This window comes from Eschscholzia californica, unplaced genomic scaffold (genome assembly GCF_041429995.1).
Source record: "Eschscholzia californica isolate CP2 unplaced genomic scaffold, dmEscCali1.0.p SCAF_4, whole genome shotgun sequence".
Lineage (NCBI taxonomy): Eukaryota > Viridiplantae > Streptophyta > Magnoliopsida > Ranunculales > Papaveraceae > Eschscholzia > Eschscholzia californica.
The window spans coordinates 27,300,095-27,318,802 of NW_028238461.1; positions in this window are offsets into that span (position 1 = coordinate 27,300,095).

Here is an 18,708-nt window from a genome sequence, read left to right on the forward strand (position 1 = left end):
CAACTACTTCAAGAAAAGGTTACTGAACTCGCCATGGTGTATCCAACAGGACCTAGGTTTCGAACTCCAGCCAACCCGATGCAATCCTTGGTGACCCCTGAAGCAGGAAACTCCTCTAGCCAACCAACCGTCCAGTCTGGCACCATTGGCGTCTCGATTTCGAATCCAGTGAATAATACTACGACTCCGACAACGACGTTATTACCACCTTTCCAAAGCTCAGCTCAAACCAATCAACAATCGCAGTCGATGATTGCCCCTCTTTTTTCATCCTCCCTTACTCTTCCTACTTTACTACCTACTAGTGTACCCTTTAGTTTGTTGACTAACGGTCTGAACTCTGGCTCTGCAGGAACCCCCTTGGAGCAGGCGATGGCTAAAAAATTGGCAGAGATGGAGGCTCTGATCACTCGCATTCCAGGAGTCCCAACCCCCCTTAGAAAGAGTCTACCACAGAGTTATGCAGACTCCCCTTTCGTCGACGCCATCGCCTTAGTGGAGATGCCGAAGAAATTTTCATTCCCAAGTATGAGAATGTATGATGGCACCTCAGATCCAGACGACCATATTGCATCCTACAAGCAAAGGATGTTCACTGCAGCCATACCCAGGGACCTTAGAGAGGCTTGCATGTGCAAAAGCTTCGGGTCGAGCCTCATTGGTCCAGCTCTCCAGTGGTACACCAACCTGCCGAACAACTCCATTGCCTCATTTGCCCAGCTGACAGACACGTTCATTGAACAGTTCGCGAGTAGTAAGAAGTTAGAGAAGCTCTCTGGAGACCTTTATCGACTTAGCCAGAGGCGAGGTGAACCACTTAGAGATTATGTAGGGAGGTTCAACAGAGAGAAAGTCTCGATCCCCTATTGCAACCAAGAGACGACAGTGGATGCGTTTCGAAAAGGATTACTTCCAGACAGTGAACTCTACAAAGAACTCGCCAAGTTCAACTGCACCACCATGGAGGATGTCCTTGCTCGAGCTTGGGTAGAGATTCGTTGGGAAGAAGACGAGTACCATAGAAGCAGACACTACCTTAGCGATGAGCGATCCCGAGAACGTCGCTTGAGACGAACAGATCGTAGATCAGATGGTAGATACTCAGAGCCTTACACTACCTCAAGGAGACCTCAACCTCGAGACAACAGAAAACCACTTGATCCACCAGGTCTAACTGCCGAACAGACCAGTTCGCATCAGAGTTCCAGACTACAACATGAACATCGAACCATCTGAGTAGTAGGGCAAGGTGGACAAACTACAAGTCGAAGATGGACTCAACATTAATAAGAGTTGGAATGTAACACATCTAAAGTTGTACCATTTCTAAACTCTAAACTGTTTTTATTACATTTCATCTTGAATAAACTTACTGACTTAAGCATCGGGGAGTCGGTGGCTACGCCACCGACCAACCCTCTAGCTCGATTTTTTGCAGGTTAGAGCATCTTACCCAGACAACAAACGTCTCGCCAGAGGGTCGATGGTTCCACCATCAACCTCCCCTCTTACCCAATCGCAGACCGACTAAACACGACCGGGGGACAAACATGGCTGGAAAACAACACCTCCATCATCCACCAACTTTAGTCGACTCTAGAGACAACAGTCTGGAAAAGTTGATTCAACTTATAGGCTAAAGGGCACGAAACATTCTACACCTACAATCTGGGGCAAAAAACATCAAATAACCCCTTGGGAGCACGACCTAGCTGGAACCAGACCTGAATCTTGCACTATCCTGGACTCCACACAAGGTTAATCGATATTCATCTCGACTCCCATACTGATACCAGGAAGTATTGAATGTCTTCACCCATTATTTCTATCATTCTTTGTTGATAGAAAATTACTAATTTGTGCGCCGGAGGGCTGGTGGTGTTGCCGTCGACCTTCGCTTTTGTGTGTGCAGCTCGGTCAAAGCTCGTGGACAAACAGGAGAAACACAACCTTCACCCATCCACCGAAGCTAGCCAACAAATAATCAACCTAAGTCCAGAAAATAATGTTCTGCACTTAGGCTGGGGGGACAAATGGTGCCTAAAATGCGAGCTCGAATTCCCTCAAAGCTAAATGGAGACTAGAGCTATCAACCTTAAAACTTCAGACGAAGAACATAAGACTTCAACGAAAAACAAAAAATTTCTAGAAGCTTACTGTCGCTTTGACGAAGCAGCAAGGTTCACGCTCGAGCTCCAACTGGCCTAACAGGGGACAAATAATACCATGAAATGCAAGCTTAAACTTCCAACATAGCCACACAGAAGACTAGAGCTATCGACCTCATACTTCAGATGAAGAACATAAGACTTCGACGAAAAAACAAAAATTCTAAGAAGATTACTGTCGCTTCAAACGAAGCAACGAGGTTCACGCTCGAACTTCAACCGGCTTTAAAGGGAGCACTACAATACTACATACCTTTTTGTACCCCCCACATGATCCACACAAGGCGCCATTAATCTCCCTTCCTCTAATTCTCTTTCTACACATTGTAGCGGGTCGAGACGTCTCCGAGACTCCACCCGGCCTAAGGAAGGTTCGAGATAGATACATCCTGGGGAATATAAATACCTCGGGTGTTACCGAAAGAGAAGGAAAGCTCGAGACCTCAAAGTCATCAAAATAACACAACGGCTTCGAGATCTCACTCTCTTCTTGAAAGAATTCACCCTCGAGCTCTACATGGCAGAATGACGCCTTAAGGCTCTCGACTCTGACTCTAACTACAAAGTCTCAAAAGTCTACAATTCTAGATGAACGCATTCGAAAATGCTAGCCCTTGGTCCAACTCAGTAGACGACAGAACAACCCCGAAGGTCAAGCTCGAGAAGAGCTTCCTCAAAATTCTCGCCACTAAGCTCGAGATAACAAACCTCAAGTCTGAATTACTTTGTAATACTTCTTACTCAACTCATTCTTGCTTGTTTGCAATATTCCTTATAAGTACTTTTTTTTATTGTGTAACTTAACTTATAAAATTCATTGAAGAGATCATCGCCCTTGCAAATATCCTGATGTTCAATACTACAGTTCTACTGATAAAAACCAAGTAAAGGAAAGTTAGAACAACAACAAGACATCGCATAAAAGCCCCATGGGCGTCTAAAGTCGCATACGCCTCAAAGGCGTTCAATACATGTCTAGAAGATGAAACAACACGGGCCATTTTCCACACTCTCTAAAGTGTTCACTCTCCTGCTACATCTCATTATGTACGAAGTCCTTTCTCATTCTCCATCGTCTTGTCTCGAACACACGATCTAGCAGAGTTCCCCATCTCAACGAGGTCTACCTCACATGTGTTATGCTCTGCCTTGAGCCCTTCATAAGCGACCTTCAACTCGTCGAGTAGCTCGCCATCGACTGAATGATTTACTCATAATAGTCAGAGGGGACCTTCTTAGCATGGAATTTTTTAGATACAATCCACACCAAACAAAGAGGTATGTCGATCACCCGGCTAAATATGTTTAATAGGTATTTGCGAAGTCTAAAGCTTGATAAGTATTTCCATTTCACTCAAATAGGTCAAGCCGACACTAAGTCCATCTAGAGTATGTTTTACCTTTTTAGGGAAACTAAAATCCCGCTAACATAAAGCGTGTGGTCGGCTCGAGTCCAACATATAGTTGAACATCTAAAGCTACCAAAACTTTCCCATTTGACTGAGTCCATCATTAAACCATCTGGACTGCTCTAGGCAACTCCAAGGCCAAAATTTCATGAACTTCAAAACACATTGATTTTTATAAATATATTACCCACAAAAATATATATATATATATATATACACACATATGTATGTTTATATATATGTACACCTTTATATGTATACAATACATAATAAAAAAAAATTAAACAGAAACAATGTCCCGACCCCTCCTCTAGACTGCTCTTAGGCGGTCTGGAGGAACTCATCTCCAAACCTGCCTAAGGCAGTTTGGAGGAATTGCCTCCAAACCGCCCATATGGCAGTTTGGAGGGAATTGCCTCCAAACTGCTAATGGGCAGTTTGGAGAAATTCTCTCTAAACCGCTCTTAAGCAGTTTGGAGGGAATTTCCCTCCAAACTGCCGATGGGTAGTTTACATAAAAAAAAAAAAAAAAAAAAAATCTATTGTCAACCTCTAAACTGCCATGAAGAAGTCTAGAGGAGTCCCCCAGGCTACCCACGGTAGTTTGGAGAGAAACCCTCCAGACTGCCGAAAGACAGTCTGGAGGAATCCCTCCAAACTACCTCATGGTAGCTTGGAGGGAACCTTCCCCCAAACTACCTTAAGTAGTTTGGAGGAAACCTCCACCACCCACTAACCGTGGGCAATTTTGGAGGTTCCCCCAAACTACCTTTCGGTAGTTTGGGCAAGATCCGTCCGACTAATTTCGCGTACTTTTTTTAATGGATCTGTGAATGTTGGCGTATTTTTAATTTCTATAAGATCAAAGACCAATTTCGACACTAAGTCCTATTTCACTCGAAGTGGTCAGACAATCAATATGTTCGACGAGGGAACATATTTCGGACACGTCATACAATTTTCAAGAATACCGGAACTTCCCCGATCGAACGCTAAACACCGACACCTCCTCGGAAATACGAAATCTACTCTCTAAGCGAGCAAATCACTAACTTAGAGAGTGGGGGACAAACTGTAGTGGCCAAAAATCGTCTTAGGCCCACTTTGGCTAAACGCCGCCTAGGCCCAGTATTCTTTGCACTTGGGACCAATTTGCCTACTAGTTGGACACTCTCCAACGTGTTACTCGACCCACTAGAGGTCCAACTGGCTCTGAGCCCTTGCGAACTTCCATCTAGACGAACAATAACCCATCAAAAGTTACAATGCTCCAAGCACCCCTTGGTCGCCCTCAATCGAGTCTGCCGGATACCGAGTCAACCTCAACTCCGGAGACCTCGCCACGTACCCATTTGACGAAGTCCCTCTAGAACCCCACGTCGCCTTAAGTACCGTTAGGCGATCTCAGACTACGAAGTGCCTAAAGTTGAGGCGGCGTAATCGTACGATCGAGTTACTCCAGGTGACAGATCGACGGCCAAGAACGAGTTTCCCTTAGGGTTTGAGGTCACCCTCGACCCCAATTATCTCGGATCTAACAGACTCCACGAGTCCATCAGTTGCCTATAAATAGAAGGAGACTCAGACTCCAAAGACATCGAATACCAGCTAGAAAACGAGTTAACACTCTTCTCTCTCTCATCTTTAGTATCTTCAGTGCTCTAGACGACGATAATCGACCTTCGAATTCCAGAAGACTTGAAGGGTAATCTTCTAGGGGATCACTCTAGACGACGATATTACATCTTCAAACTCCATCACCCTCGAAGTCCTTCGGAAGTCCTTTCGAGACGACCTCTCGACCTGCTCCAGGAGATCAATCTGATCAACTATCCCGTAGAGTCGAAGCTCCGGCCACTCTACGAGTCTAGCCACCCTCCGACGATACAACACGGTGACACCCTCAGCATTCAATTGTTTAAACACTTATCTTTTATAGTTTGCTGACTTGACCGTCGGAGTGCCCTTGGCAAGACACCATCCCGGTGTCCCCAAGACTTCGCGGTTTTATTTGTTTTTGTCTGTCTACAGGTCCAACCGAAACTTCGTCCATCTCGAGGTCTAAAGCCCAAGTTGTCGGTGGCCCACCAATCGACGATCTATTAATTGTGTGATTTTCTACCGTCCACAAATACTTCTCAAATTCTTCTCCCAATCTTGAAAGTTGTTTAGATTCAGCCTTTCCTTCTCAAGGAACGAATCTAGTTTTGAACTAAAATTATATGCCATTTACACTAAATAAAACAAAAAAAGGATTTTGCTAAATACTACATTCAATATTTACAAAAGCTATTTTTGCCATATTATTCAATGAAAACGGTCCCTCTTTGAATAATACGATTCCAAGATCCAATTTCTCCGGAGTTAAGCGTATTAGGGTACTACCCTTAACCCCGTCGTCCTGGGTGAGTAAACTCTTTACTGATCATACTCTATGACTCATCGAGGATAAAAATTTAGACGCGTATACCTCTGCCATAATCTACCCATATTGTCTCGAGGTAAAAGATCGCACCCTGCGGAGGGAGACCCACCATCGATGAACAAGGGCGCAACAGGTGTCTTAATCTGGATAGACTTTACTCAAAATTCTTTTTAGGGACTTATACATTTTTATCATGCATGCGTTATTGTGAACTCTAACATAACCATCCACGACATAAAACGTAAATAAATAAGTAAATGCGCGCGAGAAAGTAAATCAAGCACATTGAGGATCCTAGTATGGCCCCTAACCTAAAAGATCTAATCTTCTAAGGTTACTTCTTGTTTCGCCTTAGTTCGCCTGGATCTTCATCCTCGAACCTCCATTGATTTCTCCTACTTGAACCATGATCGCATCCTCCGGTTCTTCGATGGACTCTATAGACCCTAAACTCTAATTACAAGACTCAACGATACGTAGATCGTATAACATTTGAAATTAAAATTAATTACATCGTGCACACGTTTGTGCTTAAAACAAGAATAAAAAGAAAAACTTCTATGGCCATGCTAGTCACCACATTCACATTCATACATACACAATAATATGACATTCATACTATAATAAAGTATGTGTATGATTCGTTTCTAAGGTCGAATCTAGGTTTGCTATAGTCTAAATAGCTGTTTTCGAGAAACTATTAACATCTATATGTCATTTTTGCCCTAAGTCTATTTTCGTAAAATTCTAACTAATGGCGCGTATCGCTTTTATCCTTAATGATTTTGAAAATCTATTTTGGAAAAAACTGCGTTTGGGCCTTCAGATGGCCCGAATGGATTTCGGAATAAATATGTGTGGAACCGGAAGAAAAATCGGTGAAAAGACAGAAAAACTCCCACTCGGGTCAAGTCCCGAAAAAATCTCAGTCCGTGGCCCGCGACATTCTCGGAATAACCCGGGTCAAGCCTTGGTCAAAGTTCGAGCCACTCTCGGTCAAGGTTCTTGGGCTAGTCTCGGGCATGGCCAAGACATGCCATGGCATGGCCCGGTCATAGTTGGCTTAGGGGCAGTGATGGGCCAAGAAAGTTTCCTAAATAGGTCTACACCCGCAAGTGCACGAGTGTCAAGTTGTAATTTTTCCGGTAAGACCGATTCGTTCCTCAGAGACTAGTTAAACTTATTCTTAAACTAGGAAGTAATAAGATTTTAGAATAAAATGATTTGGTTTTGGTTTTAAAATAAAAATGAATAAAATATTAAAATAAAATTACGGAAATGAAAATGAACTCAAATGGGGGGTTGATCTAAGGGAGGGAGACTAAGGTTTCTGAATTCACCACATAAAATTACTTTTAAGAACAAATACTTAGACAAATTAAAGCACTCTTTTTTTTATAACTCGGAATTCAAGATAATGAACTACCCGAATTCCGGAAAATGTTTTCGTTAAAACCCCGATTAAAATTTTGAATGTGGTTTCATCCTAACCCTAGATTGATGGGTTAGTTAATCTTAATATGAGATTAAAATAAATACGAAGAATAAGAGAGAAAATGGAAAAAGAATTAAACTTTCCTTAGCTGGAAATGATTTCCTTCTGATTTTCCCGTCTATCCGCCAAACGCGCCTTAAGGGAAAACGATTTTCTCCCCTTCTCAGAAATATTTTCTCAGTGGGAAAATTATTTTCCACGCTCTTTTCTCGTCTTCTCCAACTCTTTTTCTCTCTCTAACTTCCTATTTCTTCCTCATTCTACTGTATTTTCTCTCTCTCTTCCCACTCTCTCTGTTTCTCTTTCTCACTAATAGGAACATTAAAGCAAGAACAAGATAAATAACAAAAAAATTCGGATTTCTTCTTGTCTTTTTAGTAATTTCTCTCTCTCTGTAATCTCTACAATCTCTCTCTCTGTAATCTCTCTCTCTCTCTCTCTCTGTAATCTCTCTCTCTCTCACAAACAAAAAGAAAACAAGAAAATAGAAAAAGAAAAAAACAAGAGATGATGATGATTTTGGCTGAGCTCTCTCTCTCTCTAATCTTGTTGTCCTATTGAGCTCGAGAGGATCCTCCCCAAAGATGAGATGCCCTTGCTCTCTGTTTTTCACTGCTATATATAGAGAGAATTCAAAATTCAAAATCCTCAACCAATCTCAATATCCCACTCAGTCGAATCCGAGCTCTTTCTATCTCGGTTCTCACAAATCTTTGGTCTTTAATCTCCTCTCTCGGTTTACAAATATATCTCGAAATTCGAATCCTAGAAGATAATATATCCCCTCTTATTTTCTCTTTCCTTTCCCTCAATACTGATTAGAGATTATCCCTTCTATCTTTGAAAATATCTTTTTGATTTCTTTCCATCTCCATCCTTTTCTTTCCAACTTTCTTTCTCTATTCTTCTTCTCTCTCTCTCTAACCGGGTAAAGGCAGATAAAGAGAGAAAATTCCCACAAATTTGGGTTCCAATCTTCGTGAGGATTGCTGGCAATGTAGGTGTTTGATGTGGTACTTCGCGGCTAGAAGAAGAAAAGTTGTCGCATAGCCTGAGATGGTAGCACGTCTCTGTGAAAATGATTGGCCACAAGATCTTCACGGACTATTCTATTAACTAGTACCGAGTTACATGGAGTAAATAGCTAATAAATCTACCGACGATATCCCGCTCTTTCACAACAGTGTACCGAAAATATCAACGTCGTCGTTGGATTGTCGGCCACGTGGCGCTGAAGGCTTCATGTTGACCTTTAGTTAATTGATTTTGACTTCAACTTTCACCTTGTATAATTTCCGCACACGGACTCCGATTTGACTTATGTTTTCGCCTCTGAGTTTGTCATGAACTCTTCTTTTCAGTCTAATACTAAAATTTCCAGAATACCCTAACCTCCAATATGCCCTCAGGAGTGTCTTTCTCTTGATTTTATCCGATTTTGCTCTCAACTTCGTAAAAGACACCTGAAAAAGAGAAATACACAATTCATCAGAGTAACTGCTCGAAATGGACTAACTAACCCAAGTTAAGAGATTCAGATGAGACATTTTCATGACTCATCAGGCAGCACGTTCAGAACGTGTTCTGCCCCTTAGCACAGACGCGTCCCAGCCTTAGGCTGGGACGCTACCTACTGTCCCAAACGCGTTTGGCCAAGGACGAGTCCAAGGAAGCGACCGAGAGTCCTGGACGCGCACGTCTCAGACTCCTAGTCCGAGATGGACTGGGACCTGTTCTAGCCAAACAGAACTGCTGCTAACTATTTTTTTTGTTCCACCTCCTGGATTTTAAAGATTCATAATCCTAAAATCAATTTTGAAAACTTTTTCCAAAATGTGTTTGAACATTCAGCTGCCTTTTCGAAAACTATTTTAAAAAAACCAAAAGTCTGAAGTTTTAACCTACTGAAACTCTTTCAATCTCTATTTGATTAAGCCTAAATCTTATTCAAACTAATCAAATTCAGGTCCGAAAATCTGAACATACTTATCTATCTAGCGCTATCTAATTCGTCTAGCTAAAGTTAGTTCGTGCGAGAGGCTCTGACTGAAGGGAATTAAACCCTTATACTAGTGTTTATAGCGGATAACGACATCTAATGTCTAACACTAGTATCCCCAAGATCATCATGCAAAACTAGTAATTAATTAATAGGAAGATAGTAGATTACCTTAATCGCTATTTCCCTCGAGTTAGTTGAATAGATTAAAGAAGACCAAGAGCTTCAAACGTAGCTCCTTTACTTTGGACGCCGAAAGGTGTATTTAATCTCCCTCCTTGAAAGCTCGCTAGCACTCCAATGGTGGTTTGATAATAAGAAGACCTTCTTCTTGCTTGACTAGAAGATAGCTTGGGAATTAGCTCACTTTCTCCTCTCTACTTGATGTGGTAGAGTAAGAAAGCTTAGAGAGAAATTCCACACCTTATTCTCTGTCCTAAGAGTGTTTATATAGAACCCTAATGAGAATACACCTCCTCAAAGGTTTCCTAAAACACCCTTTAGAATAAGATTTAGGGAAATATTCGAAAATAACAATTAATGATATTTTCTCAATTCCCTAAGGAGGAGGTGTCCAAATACCACGAAATTTTGCGTGCATACAACAGAGTATGTCAGAAACTCACCCTCCAAAATTCAGCCCAATTCGAGCCCCGGATGTACCCGAACCGGCCTAGGCCCAAAACCCTTATTTCGGACCTTTTTGCTATCTTTTGCCCAAATTCTATTAAGGCCTGTGAGATATGTTTATGGGACATTCCCAATGTTATATGACACTCTCACTAGTCATATCATCCGATTAAATACCCATTCTTATGTGTAACCCGATGTAGGATCCGATCGAAGTTAGCCGCGAATTACTTCGTAATTCGACGATCGTAGTTGGTTTCTAGCTAAACACTACGACCCCTAAATCAATCAGACTTGATGATCTTCTTCATCAATTGTCCTAGCCGACATATTGCTCGTATTGCCATCTTGGTCGAAGGACATCTTCTTCAACTCCTTCACTGACGCCACTGTTGGGTTTTGGAGTCACCTAGTGTTCTAAGCGGAATCTCAAACATCTAACATGTTTAACACTAGTTACCAGGATCACATGCAAGAACTAAAGATGAACTACAAGTAGAAAAATATTACCTTAATCGCTTTCCAATTGAAGTAAATTCGATGCCTTTATCCCGAAGATGAGAGCTTCAGTTGTAGCTCATTTACTTGAGACACCCTAGAAAGTTGACTAGGTCTGCCTCCTTTAATGTCAGCTAGGAACTTATTGAAGGTTGAGAAGAAAAACTATTCTTCTTTTGATTAGATAGATAGGTTAGGGGGTTTTTCTCTAAAATCTCTCTCCACTTGATGTTGTAGAGATTGATTTTCTCTAGAGAAGATGAGGCGGCTGGTGGTAATGGTTTGAAAAGGGAAGACCACTCACATAAAAAGCCATTATGAAATGTACTATTTGAAGTTCTATTAGGAATTTCAACAAAAAAAAAGTTCTATTAGGGAACCCATACTCCAACTACTGTTGTTTGTTCTTGATATTGGTTTTTTCGATTTAAGCAAAATTCTTCTATGAACTTTACCACACCCACCAAACCTAAGTAGAATAATATCCTTGAACCCCTTTGTTGCCCATATCATGATGACACCCTAGCCTATGGCTTAAGTTCGATCCAGAAAGAAAATGACTATTGTACTAGATTTGCAACAATGGTTTAAAGAAGCGGAAGATGACGATGAAGATGATGAACATATAGGTTTTCTATTGTATTTGTTAATGGCCCTCAAATTAAGTAGTGGTAATATTCAAGTCCTTATAAAGTTATCCCCTTATTTAATTAAAGTCAACTAAGTCAAATATAATTGACTCGCAGCGGGCTCGAAAATAGTTGTCCATATAAAAAAATTGGTTGTCCACGTATTGACCACCGATTTTTTGGAGAAGACAAAGATGATGTAAGAGAGAAAAAAAGTAGTGATGAAATAATCAACATTAATGTTGAGGGTGAAAATAGAAAATAAAAATTAACCCTAATGTTGTAAATTTGTCGGTCTATTTGCTTCAATGTGTATTGATATTTGCATGCAACTTAATGGAATTTAGAGATGGGGAAGAGATATAGGTAATGAGCTATACTAAACTGAAAGAGATAAACTTGAACCAAACTTTATTAGATGAATTCTTTCCTAACCTTTTCCATCTCTTACCAACTCATCTTTTACAAAACTCATACAAACAATACACCAAGTACACTTATTTATAGGGTGGGAGAAGTAATAGGAAGTTGACACATACCCTATGAGTTGTCACTTGCATGGTGTGTTGTCACCACCAAGATGACACTTTGCATATGGAGTTGTAAACACATAACCTCATGTGTTGTCACTTGCATGATGTGTTGTCACTACCAAGATGACACATTGCATATGGAGCTCCCATGCAATGACACTTCTCATATGGAACTACCACAAGATGACACCACATCAAGGTGCCATTATAGGAATTGTGGGTTGCAATAGATATGAGTTTGGCAAGAGGAAGATAATCTTAAAGGCACCCAAAACATATACTAAACCAATAATCTTATGGGCATCCACATCCCTTTGCATAGCCAATGATTATATGGGCAACCACATACCATATAACCCTCCCCCTTGGATGACCATCACTTGGAATAATTGCCTCATTAAAACCTTGTCAAAAAAACCCAGTGGGACAAAATATGATGAAGGAAAAGAGTACAAATAATAGATTTCGAGTGACGCTGGATACGCTAAATACTGCCTCGTTTAAACCTTGCCAGAAAAACCCATTGGGACAAAAACTGGACGAAGGAAAAAGAGTACAAAGCGTAGATAGCGATACATGAACTTGCACATGATAATAGACTCCCCCTGATGAATATCATATCTTGGAACGATGTAATCTTACATCATCAGGCTATTCAAGCGTCACATTCCGATGCCATCTACCAATATTCTGAACGTTGTAGTAGGTAGAGACTTAGTAAACAAGTCAGCATAATTCTCACATGATTGTATCTTCTGGATATCAATCTCATTATTCTTCTAGAGGTGATGTGAGTAAAACAATTTAGGGGATATGTGCTTAGTTCTATCGCCTTTGATGTATCCTTCTCTGATCTGAGCGATGCATGCTGAATTATCTTCGTGAATGATTGTGGGAGAATTTGTGATTGAATCAAGACCACTTGAGCTTCTAATGTGTTCAATAATGGATCTAAGCCATACACATTCTTTTGTTGCTTCATGGAGAGCAATAATCTCTGCATGGTTGGATGAGGTAGCGGGCATACTTTGTTTACTAGATCGCCATGAGAAAGTTGTACCTCCACTTGTGAATACATAGCCTGTCTGTGAAATCCCTTTGTGCGGATCAGAAATATAACAGGCATCTGTGTATCCTTTTACTTGAGAATCACCGGATAAGTTCTTTGAATAAAACAATCCCATGTCAGTTGTTCCTCTCAGATATCTTAGAATTTGCTTTACTCCAACCCAATGCCTCTAAGTTGGTGCAGAGCTATATCTGGCTAATAGATTTACTGCAAAAGCAATGTCTGGTCTAGTGCATTGAGCTAAGTATGATAATGCACCAATAACACTCATATATGGTACTTCTGGACCAAGGAGTGTTTCGTCTTCTTCTTTAGGTCGGAATGGATCTTTCAGAGCATCGAGAGACCTAACAACCATGGGAGTACTAAGCGGATAAGAATTCTCCATGTTAAAGCGCTTCAGGACTTTTTCTGTGTATAATGTTTGATGTACAAATATGCCACTTATGTTTCTCTCAATTTGTAAGCCAAGACAAAATTTTGTTTTCCCAAGATCTTTCATCTCGAATTCTTTCTTCAAATATTCTGCTGCTTTAGAGAGCTCTTCTAGAGTTCCTATAAGGTTGATATCATCAACATATACTGCGAGAATAGCGAATCCAACATTTCCTCTCTTGATAAATAAACATGGGCAAACGAGATCATTAACATAACCTTCTTTGATCAGATATTCACTAAGACGATTGTACCACATTCGTCCTGCTTGTTTCAATCCATATAAAGCCCGATTAAGCTTTAGTGAATACATGGTACGTGGGTTGCCTCCAGGCAATTTAAATCCTTCAGGGACTTTCATATAAATGTCGGTGTCTAACTTTCCATATAGATACGCAGTGACCACGTCCATTAAGTTCATTTCGAGTTCTTCCAGAACTGCTAAACTGATCAAATATCGAAAGGTTATTCCATCCATAACTGGAGAATATGTTTCTTCATAATCGATCCCTGGTTTCTGCAGGAAACCTTGTGCCACAAGTCTTGCTTTATAGCGAATGACTTCATTATTCTCATTCCGTTTTCTAACGAATACCCATTTGAAACCTAAAGGGTTTACATCATTGGGTGTCAGGACTACAGGTCCAAAAACGTTACGTTTTCACAGTGAATTCAGCTCTGTCTGGATTGCTTCTTTCCATTTTACCCAATCAGTCCTTTTCCGACATTCCTCAATAGAATGTGGTTCATAATCATGATTTTCAGTGATAATATTAGTGGCTACCGAAAGCGCAAATATATCATCGATGATTATGTTATCTCGATTCAACACTTTACCATTACAAGCATAATTTATAGATATCTCTTCATTTGGAGATAACTCATGCTCTTCAAGAGCTTCTGCCTCTTCTGGGGCTTTACCCACTTCTAGGGGTGTATTTGTCGTTTCTTCTGAAACATTACTTGCTTGTGGTTGGTTTTTCCTCTTTCAGGGCACTATATCTTTAGAACCGATTGGTCGTCCACGTTTCAGACGTGCTTTGGACGATTCATTTGCTGCAATATTTTTATCGTGTCCTTCAGGGACATCTATCCTTGCCGGAACATTTGCAGCAGGTATATGTGATTTTGTCACTCTCGCTGCGTCATTAAATGCGTCAGACATTTTATTAGCAATCTCTTGTAGATGTATTATCCTTTGTACTTCAACTTCAGATTGATTAGTACGAGGATCAAAATGAGACAAATTTGGTGTAACTCAAGAAAGTTCCTTTTTGGTAACATTTGCTTCAGGCAAATTTACTCCCCCTAATGGCGGGAAAACTGTCTCATCAAAGTGACAATCGACGAAGCGTGCAGTGAAAGTTTCACCCTTCAGGGGTTCAAGATATCGAATAATAGATGGTGTATTAAAACCAATATATATTTCTAGTCGGTGCTGAGGCCCAAACTTTGTGCGTTGTGGGGCTGTAATAGGAACATATACAGCACATCCAAAAATACGCAAATGAGATATGTTTGGCTGCTGGCGTTGAAGATATTGCAAAGGTGAGAATTGATTATTTGAAGTAGGACGTAACCTTATCAAAGTTGCAGCATGAAGGATTGCAGGTCCCCATGCAGTAACCGGTAATTTAGTCCTCATCAACATTGGGCTCGCAATCAGTTGGATATGTTTTATGAATGATTCAGCTAGACCATTCTGAGTATGAACATGAGCTACAGGATGTTCAACATTAATTCCAACTGAGAGACAATAGGAATCAAAAGTACTCGATGTAAATTCTCCTACTCCATCTAGACGAATCGACGTAATCGGATAATCAGGAAAGTGAGCTCGTAAACGAATTATCTGAGCTAATAACTTTGCAAACGCCTGATTCCGCGTCGAGAGCAGATTTACATGAGACCATCTAGTTGATGCATCTATTAATACCATAAAATATTTAAATGGTCCACACTGCGGGTGTATAGGTCCATATATATCACCTTGAATCCTTTCCAAAAATTTGGGAGATTCGGTACGTACTTTCGTCAGGGATGGGCGAGTAATAAACTTCCCCAGTGAGCAACCAGTGCAAGTAAAATCCCTATCTATCTGAAACTTCTGGTTCTGGAGAGGGTGTCCCTGAGAGTTTTGTATTATTCTACTCATCATGGTAGATCCTGGGTGTTTTAGTCGATCATGCCAAATTTTATAAGTATTTGGATCGTGCAACTTCGGGTTGACAACGACATATGATTCAACTGTTTTAATCTCTGAAAGATATAACCCAGAAGAAAGAGCTTCAAGTCTTTCCAAAACACGCTTCTGACATGATATACTCGAGGTGATATATAAATATTCTTTATCATTTTCAGACCCAGTCTCGACGTGATACCCATTCAGACGAATGTCTTTGAAACTCAATAGATTCTTTAGGGATCTAGTCGAGTACAAAGCATCCTTAATAATTATTTTCGTACCACGGGGCAATATTATAGTAGCTCTTCCGGAGCCTTCTATAAGGCTTGATGAGCCAGCGATAGTAATCGCATTTGCCTCACATAATTTTAAGGTCGAGAAATATTTTGTATTTCGAAGTATCGAATTTGTGGTCCCACTGTCTGCTAGACAGCTATCTTCATCACCTTTGGATATGTTTCTTCTGGAATCCATACCTTTCATAATATAATATAAGATTCAAACCACAACTATTTATATTTATAACATAAACAAAACTATTACAGGTACATATAATATACTATCTAATATCTAACAGATAAAAGTTATTTTACATTATAATATAGAAGTATAATAGTTAGAAGAGTTATACACTAAATATTAAGCATATCATCAGTTTGATTTTCTCCTTCAGAGAGATAAGCTCCAACACATAATAGTGGATCAAGTTCCATGTGGTTCATCTCTGGTGCAGCTTTAGATTTCAGAGATGTTTGGTATAGGTCCACCAAATGTCTTCCCGTACGACAGGTACGGGACCAATGACCTTCCATACCACAGCGGTAGCAAGCTTCTTCACGAGCTTTGGGAGGGGTATTAGTTTTACCCTTTACTTTATCAGGCTTTCTCGCTGCATAATTCTTTGAATTTTCTCCCTTTTCCCACTTCCGGTGGTAAGGGGTTTGCCTGTTTCTCTCCCATTTGTTCGTGCGAGATCCACGTTGGTGGTTTCTTCCGGAACCACGTTTCCCTTTGTAATTTTGTTTCCTACCATGATCATTTGACAATATCGCATGTGCTCCAGGCACAGGTGCAGACCCTGTGGGTCGAGATTCATGGTTATATAATAACAATTGGTTATTCTGTTCATTGACCAAAAGACAAGTCAGTAACTGGGAGAATTTTGAGAAACGTCGCTCTCGGTATTGTGACTGCAGGACAATATCCGAGGCATGGAACGTACTCAAAGTTTTATCTATCATCTGTTCATCAGTGATAATATCTCCTCCCACTTTTAGTCTGGAAACAATTTTACAAAGGCTGGAATTATAAGCAGAAATGGAAGAAAAATCTTGTAGTGGAAGATTTATAAAATCATTTCGAGCTTTTGGAAGTATGACCATCTTCAGGTGATCATATCTATCTTTTAAGATATTCCATAAAGCTAAGGGATCTTCCACATACAAATACTCTGACTTCAGGTCATCATGTATGTGACGTCTCAAAAAGCTTAAAGCATGAGCCCGTAACATTTCCTCCTCATTATTCCCTTCAACAATAGTGTTCAGGAGATTTTTGTATTTTAGAGTCAGTCTAGCTTCGACTGCCCATTCCATGTAATTCTTACCTGTTATATCTAGTGCTGCAAATTCAAGTCTAGCAAGGTTAGACATTATAAAATATGAATGAAAATATTATACCTTTCACCAGACGGAGTAGCGGCTTAGTTTGTTCGATATTTCACCGATGTTGACTTCGGCAAATGAGCAAAGTAACGACTTCTTCCAGCTGACTAGAGACTCGTGCTGATAACGTGTTGTAAATTTGTCGGTCTATTTGCTTCAATGTGTATCGATATTTGCATGCAACTTAATGGAATTAAGAGATGGGGAAGAGATATAGGTAATGAGCTATACTAAAATAAAAGAGATAAACTTGAACCAAACTTTATTAGATGAATTCTTTCCAAACCTTTTCCATCTCTTACCAACTCATCTTTTACAAAACTCATACAAACAATACACCAAGTACATCTATTTATAGGGTGGGAGAAGTAATAGGAAGTTGACACATACCCTATGAGTTGTCACTTGCATGGTGTGTTGTCACCACCAAGATGACACTTCGCATATGGAGTTGTAAACACATAACCTCATGTGTTGTCACTTGCATGATGTGTTGTCACTACCAAGATGACACATTGCATATGGAGCTCCCATGCAATGACACTTCTCATATGGAACTACCACAAGATGACACCACATCAAGGTGCCATTATAGGAATGGTGGGCTGCAATAGATATGAGTTTGGCAAGAGGAAGATAATCTTAAAGGCACCCAAAACATATACTAAACCAATAATCTTATGGGCATCCACATCCCTTTGCATAGCCAATGATTATATGGGCAACCACATACCATATAACCCTCCCCCTTGGATGACTATCACTTGGAATAATTGCCTCATTAAAACCTTGTGATTTTTGAAGGTGGACAAAAGAAAAAATTTAGGAGAAAGAGTGAAAAGATGGTGATGAAGAAAAATAATCGACGCTAAATACATAAAAGGTTTCGTACTTATCAATTATTTAAGTTTTTGTTTTTTAGTTATGATTATATTGGTCATCGGTATAACAGGAGTCGATAAAAATGTTTTTTTAGAATTTAACAAGTTTGTACGAAAAAATAAATTTCAAATTTGAGCTTACATTTTTGTACATACTTTACATCCACTTAGAAATAATTTTCACTTGTGAAGTGAAAAAGCAAAACACCTAAAACTACCCGCTAACACTTGATAAAAACCAACACTTTTTTTTTAGGTGGTTGGGCCATTGGTCCAAAAAGGGGGCCAAAATGAAAATTTCATCCAAAGTTGCCTAAAAATGAAAGGGAGGTCCAATGTGTCAGTTTGGGGGTCAAAATTACGTAAAGGTCCCTTAGAAAATAAAGTATTTACCGTTCATGCAATCGAAAATTACAAAATTGCCATCGAAAATTCTCGGGAAACAATTTTTTTTCTGAAAAATAATCTGACAACCCGTCCATCAGAATCTGTACTGTTCAGAAAATTACGGAACAGCCACCGAAAAATTCCCGGGAAACGAAATTTTTTTCAGGAAATTATTTTATTTACTGGAAATTTTTTTCTGTACTAGACATTTTTGCTGGGCGGGAATATGAAATTTCGTAAAAAAATTTGAAAATTTGGGCGGGAATTTGAAATTTCGTTTGAAAATTTCAAAACTTCGAAA